At 45.0% G+C, this 7,722-nt stretch overlaps 1 pseudogene; it reads right to left on the bottom strand.

The window, feature by feature from the left end:
- Positions 1-5,812: 5,812 nt before the first annotated feature.
- On the bottom strand, positions 5,813-7,257 carry LOC101827777 (annotated as a pseudogene).
- Positions 7,258-7,722: the final 465 nt, after the last annotated feature.

Below are 7,722 nucleotides of genomic sequence, written 5' to 3'. Positions count from 1 at the left end.
TCAAGGTCTGTGAAGAATTGTGTTGGAATTTTGATGGGGATTGCATTGAATCTGTAGATTGCTTTTAGCATGATTGCCATTTTTACTATGTTGATCCTACCTATGCAAGAGCATGGGAGATCTTTCCATTTTCTGGTGTCTTCTTTAATTTCTTTCTTTAAAGACACAAACTTCTTACTGTACAGGTCTTTCACTTGTTGGGTTAGTGTTACCTCAAGATATTTTGTTGTTTGTGGCTACTGTAAAGGGTGATATTTCTCTGATTTCTTTCTCAGCACTTTTATCGTCTGTGTATAGTAGGGCTACTGATTTTTTTTAGTTAATTTTGTATCCTACCACTTTGATGAAGGTGTTTATCTGCTGTGGAAATTCCCTGGTAGAGTTTTTTGGGTAACTTATGTAAACTATCATATCATCTGCTAATAATGAAAGTTTGACTTCTTCCTTTACAATTTGTATCCCCTTGATCTCCTTTTGTTGTCTTATTGTTCTAGCTAGAATTTCATGTACAATATTGAAGAGATATGAAGAGAGTGGACAGCCTTGTCTTGTTCCTAATTGTAGAGGAATCGTGTTGAGTATCTCTCCATTTAGTTTGATGTTGGCTGTTGGTTTGCTGTATATTGCTTTCATCATATTTAGGTATGTTCCTGCTACTCCTGATCTCTTCCAAGACCTTTATCATGAAGGTGTGTTGGTTTTTGTCAAAGGCTTTTTCAGCATCTAGTAAGATGATCATGTGGTTTTTCTTTTTTCAGCTTTTTTATATGGCGTATTATATTGATGGATTTTCATATGTTGAACCTTCCTTGAATTCCTGGGATGAAGCCTACTTAATCATGGTGGATGATTTTTCTGATGTGTTCTTGGATTTGATTTGCCAGTATTTTGAAGAGTATTTTTGTATCAGTGTTCATGAGAGATATTGGTCTGTAGTTCTCTTTCTTAGTTGTGTCTTCATGTGACTTGTGTACCAAGGTAATTGTAGCCACATAAAAAGAGTTTGACAATGTCCCTTTTGTTTCTATTGTGTGGAACAATTTGAGAAGTACTGGTATTAGCTCTTCTTTGAATTTCCAGTAGAATTCTGCACTGAAACCATGGATTTTTTTTTGGTTGGGATACTTTTGATGACTGCTTCTACTTCATTAGGGGTTATAAGTCTATTTAAATTGCTTATCTGTTCTTGATTCAACTTTGGTAAGTGATATCTATCCAGAAAATTGTTCATTTCCTTTAGATTTTTCCAGAATGTTGTAGAATACAGGTTTTCAAACTAATTCTTAGAAGTAGGTTGTTTGTAAAAAAGGAAACCATAAAATATATGTCACTTTCCGGGTCTGCTTTTGTTGCTGTGGTAAAATACTGATGAAACTCAACTGGGGCCAGAAAGTGTTCCTCTGGTTTATATTTCTTTCTCAGAGTTAATCACTCGCTTGCAATAACTCAAGCATGTGCCTGGAGGCAGAAGCCAAAGAAGAGACCATGAAAGAATGATGCTCCCTCTCTTGCCCACCAGGCCATGCCCATCCAGCTTTCTCATGCAACTTGGGACCACGTGCCCAAGGATGGTAGCATGCAAAGTAGGCCTTCCCCATTAGTCATCCCACAGGCCAATCTGGTGGAAGCAATGCCTCATACGAGGTTCCCTCTTCTCAAGGTCTCTAAATTGGGTCAAGTTATAGAAACTACCCAGACGTCACTGATTTAGAGAAAGTGTCTCCATAGGGCACAAGGGTCTACAGAGATTGTACATGAATGCAGGAGAGTCAGTCAAAGCACTGTATTGAAGATTAATGATTGGATAGGTTATGGATGGGGAAAAAAACAATGACAGTATCCTCTCCTGAAGTAATGTGGAAAATAAGAAATACATTTCATGAAATTGCAGGTACAGCTAAACACCTTAACAAGCAGTATTCCTGAGTCAAATGTTTTCTTTTAATTGAATGTGACAAGATGAAAACAGATGAGCTAGGAAAAAGAACTGCTGGGTTTTCACATAGAAAAACAGAAAACACTTCCAACACCAGAAGTACAACTGGGAAACAAAACTCTGTTTTTCCCAAACTTGCATTTAACAAAACACATTCAGAGCAGCTCAGGACCTGGAGGCCTTTCCAGCGCCACATCCCCTCAACAATCAGGTGGTTGTGGGTTTAAGATCAGTTCCTAGTGTCTGAAAAGTGTAACAAAAGGTTTCAGACTCCATTCTCTAGATGGCCGAACGTCCAGGTCAAGCCTGGTAGACCCTGCCAGTTAAATAATCAAGTCTTCAAGAATCACAAAGGAACTATTTCTGGGTCCTTTATAACAGAAGAGGCTACTCGAATTTTCAGGCAAGGCTCCCATATTCCACGGTAGAAAAAAAGCCCACATGACATAAATTCATAAGGTGTGTGTGTGTGTGTGTGTGTGTGTGTGTGTGTGTGTGTGTGTAATGGAGTTATAACTGTTTCATTTCTCTTGCTGTGACCAAACATCTGCTAAGAAACAACTTTAAGCGAAGGAAGGGTTTGTCCTACTCGAAAGGCTGCCGGCCACTTGCATGGTGTTGGCATGGCTCTGTCCCCTGCTTATTCAGCTGGTTTTGTAAGTGTGTTAACCAGCGTTCTCTCTAGAGAAGCACAACTGACAGCAGAGAGAATTCACTATACTTGCTTACACAGGGGCTGAGTCAACAACAGCCATCTGCACATTGGAGAAGCAGAGAGACTAGTCACTGCTTAGTCCACAAAGCCGAATGCCTCTGCAGGTCCTACTCTGCTATGGAGGCGTAGAAAATTCCTGGGGCGTCTCTTGTCTTTGACCTATATTGAGATGCCTAACAAAATGGATCCTGATGTCAGGGGAGGGCAGAGAAGGCAATGGCAGTAGCAGCACAAGTAGACATACTCACCAGGAGAGAGTAAAGGCAGCCATATAAATTGCTTTTCTTAGGATTTCTTGCCTGGGGTGCCCAGGAGGATAGTTCCTGTTCTGGAGGGATGGTTTAGTCTATTAATTAACCTGTTTTAGAAATGTCTTTGCAGACCCACCCAAGTGTCTGCCTCTTAGTTGATTCTAGGTACTGTCAAATTGATGATCCGTATTAACCATCACTAAATGGATTACAGTTGGCTACCTGTCTATCCCACAATAGATTCACAAAAGTTCTAAATACAAGCTGAGATAATCTGGTACAAACAAAAAGTGCCTTTGCTCCCAAGCCTCTATATACGGGAGGCAAGAGGAGACAGCTGCTCATTTCTGCCTGTGGATCACTTCTTGTGAGAATAGAAAGATGAACAAGCAAGGAAATTGAGGAATCCAAGAACCAGGTCAGATCCCCACAATGACAGAAATAACTTTCCATAGCAAGGAATATCCCTTACTCTTCAAGGAGGAGGAGGAAATGGCAACATTTATAACTGGTTTTAAGAAATGAGATCCATGAGTGGCTTCTCTGAGCCTGACTCGTGGATTTACTGTCATCATGCTGCCCTAAGTAAACTGTGAGTTAGTGCTCCCTCACTTCGTGGAATTGTACCTGTAGATCACCCCCCCATCCATGCCTGGGCCTGGCTTAAATGAATGTATCCTTTGAGTTCCACCATAATGGCAGGAGAGTTTGTGGTCTAAGGTGCGGGGCTAAATTACTTTGCCTAGGGTCACAGACTATTAAAGCCAAAAGAAAAACCGTGGAAGCCAATCTCCACTGGCCTTTTATAATATTTTTCCCCGCTACGAGATGCATATCTTTCCCACTACGAGGTGCACGTGTTATCCATTTATGGGGAGATGGGGCATGGATTTCAGTAGAGAGCTCAGGAGAGAGTGCCTACTGCACTGAAGTGAGTTGTTAAATCCAGGCATAGTGATTCATGCACATCATCCCTAGAGATGGGGAGGCAGATTCATCGGTCTTGGTGGACAGACAGCCTAACCTAATTGGCTAAATTCCAGTGAGAGACCAAGGAGATGGTTTCTGAGGAGTGAGGCTTTTGTTTATGCTCCTGTGATGAAACACTAACCAAACACATTTTAGGAATTGTAATGAAAAAAACAGCGTGATATGCAAGGTATCTGGTAGGTGAGCCCCCAAAGGGGTAGCAACCCACATATTTAGAATCATGTCTCTATAGGCACCAAATAAATGCTAAGGTTGAGTGTTGCCATGGCAATAGGAATTGCCTTCGTGTCTTTCCAAACTCAGACATTAATTGTGCTGACAACTTCTACTCTGGGCTTTTTAAGACTCAGCCGCCTCCCACTGAATCTTTACCATGAATTTGTGACATCCAAACATACCAGAAAACATGGACTGATTTTCCTTACAAAGAACCCAAGCAAAGTGAATGTTTAATGAGAAAACGAGTAATAAATTAAATAAATATGTAGTAAGTTGTGAAATGAATCTCTAATGTGGTTTTTAGTCAAAATATATTAAAACTATTTTCTAAACTAGGCTATAAGCCATTCATTAAATTCATACTATCTGATGCTTGTACCATTATGGCATAGCTCTTTATTCTCCTGAGAGACCTTCATACTTCATTAAAGTGTGCTTTAAATAATTTAATTCATACTGCTCCAAAGCCTTAAAGTGTTTATTCACAAGTTTGCATATTTATATTGTCCTTTGAACGTGAAACTATGGCAACGCTGATTAAGAAGCAGAGTATCAGACTGGGTGCTGTGCCATCTATGACATAATAAATGTTAGATAAAACTAAGGTTCAAATTCCAAGTTCATAACGGCATGTTATCTTTTTCAACTTTCTACATTCCTTTGAAAAGCAGCCAAGAGACCACCCACTCTGTTACTAATCAAGGCAAAATGAGCCAAGTTCTTTATGTTCTGACCGTCTTAGGGTTCAATATACCGCAGTGGGAATGTTCTGGAAAAAAATGGGAATCATTTCCTCTTGGCCTCTTCTCAGACAACACGCGGTAGACACATAGGAGTCTGGACAACCCCTTCCGGAGGGCTGGCCTGCCTTAGGACTTTGAGGAGGCGCTGAAAGCTGCCATGTGACCTGACACTGTGCCAAAGCGTCACCTGACACTACGCCACAAGCGTCCATTTCCAGGATGACTCAGAGTTGGCTTCCAAAAGTGGGACACCCTGCCAAAAACATTAACTACGCAAAAGCCAAAAGAAACAAAATCTTAACCTAATGCAAAAGTTGATTCGTTGGTGCTAAAACTCAAGGACTAATGCCCCCTCTACTTAACCCATCAGCACCCCGACCAGAGCTGATGATGCTTTCCTCCCAATGTGCCTCATTCCTCCGCGCTAGCACACTGCACCTCCTGAGTTTCCTCCCTCCTGGTCATTGGTTACTCCCAGGCTAAAGCCCCAGTTCCCGCTCTGGCTTCAACTTTGAAGTGACAGAGAATATCAAGGCTTAAAACGTTGCCCCGCGTCTTCTCACTTGCAGCTACATTACTCTGGTACTTTCTGACAGTCCAGACCTTCCAAGAGTAACGTCTGTAGTTGACTGTCTTCTTTTCTTCACACGATATTATTGCGTTGAGGGTGCAACCCCAGGCTTTGTTGGAAGATGGTCTCCGGGGACCCTGCCCCCTCCCCCGTGTCAGATAGTGTTCAGATCTGTGGCAGGAAGGGACCGGGTAAACAGGCTCCCCGTAACACAAGGACTGAGAGTGGACCAGGCTGTCTGTCCCGGGATGCCTGGTGCTGAAGGACATTGCCTTTCCACACCCTGCCTGGACCCATGGTAGACGCGGCGGAGCGTTTGCTGAGGGTGCCTTCCTTGATGCCATCTTCTCCTCTGGCTTCTTGGGTCTGTGATGCCACCGTGGAAGCTTAGCTGTCACTGTCCTCGCAGCATCCATATGCACCCAGCCGGCTTATGGAGCTGGACCCTGGGGGGCCTGGGGTGCAAGATTGGTCACCTTCCTGCTCTCGGGGTCACCCGTGTTTGGCATGCCGACCTGCTCTGAGCACCCATTGGTTTCCACCTTTCACCTTTGACACAGCCAAGCCGGTGAGCTGTGTCCGGCTGTCCACTGGGCTCTGCCTTCTTCTGGGCCTTTGGTACCTAGTCCAGGATGGCTTTGGGGTTGGGTCTTGCTGCTGCCGGTGGTAGGGAAGGCGGAGCTTCGTCTTCTGAGTCGTAATCCACCTGCAGCAGCGAGCCTCCCCCAGCAAGGTCGTAGTCTCGTGCTCATCTTCCTCCTTCGGCTGCTGTCACCCCTGCTCCTGTGGCAGGCGGTGCTGCATGGCCTCGAAACCCACGGTGCGCCCACCCCGGCTCGGATCCTTCAGCTCCTGCAGGTTTCCCAACACCTCCATCTCCGGCTTTGAGTCCTCGGTGTGGTTCTCTAGGACCTCCGTGGGGTGGTTGAGCTCCTCATTCTCGTGCTCCTTCTGGGCATGCTTCCTCCTCCCCCAGGAGCTTCTCGGCCTGGAAGTTGCACACATGGCCCCATGCTCCACGGTGTAGTCTGTGTTCTCTATCTTGAAGGTGATCTCGGTCAAGCAGCACTGGCACTTGATATAGAAGCGGAACATAGACAGGCCCAGGGAGGCCTCGTTCTGGACGGTTTCCTAGGGCGCACTGAACCTCTGCTCCTTGCAGATATAGTCTCCACACGTCCTACACAGCATGTTGAAGGGGACGGTCAGCCAAAACAGGTACAGACAGGCCTTGCGCACCTTGAGTTTCAGCATCTTTGGCTGGTCATGGTCCGGTGGGTCGTATTCATTTAGAACTATCCGACATCTTCACCTCCTGTCCATCGCACAAGCGGAACTGCAGTTCGGACCAGATGCCGCAGTTCTCTTTACTGGCTTTAGCATTCTCATTGGCTGCAGTCTCTGTCGATCAAGGTCATGTGCGTGCTTTCGTTCCCTTCCATGCAGCCCAGGCTGGTCACAGACTCACAGAGATCCTCCTGCCTCTGCCTTCTGAGCTCTGGGATTAATGGTGAGTCTACCATGAACTTCTCTTTTATCCCTTCCTTCGTCTCTTCCTTCCTCCCTCCCTCCTTCCCTCCCTCCCTCCCTCCCTCCCTTCCTGCTACCTCCCTCCCTTCCTGCTGCTGCTGGGAATCGAACCCAGAATCTTTGCACATGCCAGGCAAGCTCTCTACCACTGAGTCACGACACAGACCTCTAGTCTTTTGGGACTGCCTCTCCCTAAAATGCCTAGAGGGAGCCCTCTGTAGCCCTGGTTGACCTTGAGTTTGCAGCACTCGTACCACGAGTCTCTTGAGTAGCTGGAAATCGGTGGCTTGCCTGGTTTTCATGATGTTTCACTGTTGCTAGTTTGCATTTTTTCTTTTCTTTTGGGGGTCATGGGAACTCGCACAAAGGCAACCCACCACATTGCTCACTCAGCAGACAACAAGATGGACAAGAAACGGCTGGAGAGGTGGCTTGGTGCTCAAGAGCACCGTCTGGGAACCCAGCCACAAAAGGTCATTCTTTTTTAAGTCTTTGCTTAAATACTCCTTCGTCCCACGGCTCTCTCTGATGGAAGTTCTCATCACTACACTCTACACCACTCCTTGCACCCTCACTGGCATGCAAACTTTCTCCCTGTGACATTCTATGAAATTTGCCTGCTAGATTTCTGGCTTATATATTTGCGGCACTGATGTATCATACCTCCCAACAGGAATCTGGTAAATATTTGCTAAATAAAGCAATATTCACGAAACTCACAGCCAACACCATGCTAAATAGAGAAAAGCTTGAAGCAGTGTCACCGA

Source organism: Mesocricetus auratus, unplaced genomic scaffold, assembly GCF_017639785.1.
Source record: "Mesocricetus auratus isolate SY011 unplaced genomic scaffold, BCM_Maur_2.0 Super-Scaffold_100011, whole genome shotgun sequence".
NCBI lineage: Eukaryota > Metazoa > Chordata > Mammalia > Rodentia > Cricetidae > Mesocricetus > Mesocricetus auratus.
This window is presented reverse-complemented; position numbering and strand designations above follow the sequence as displayed.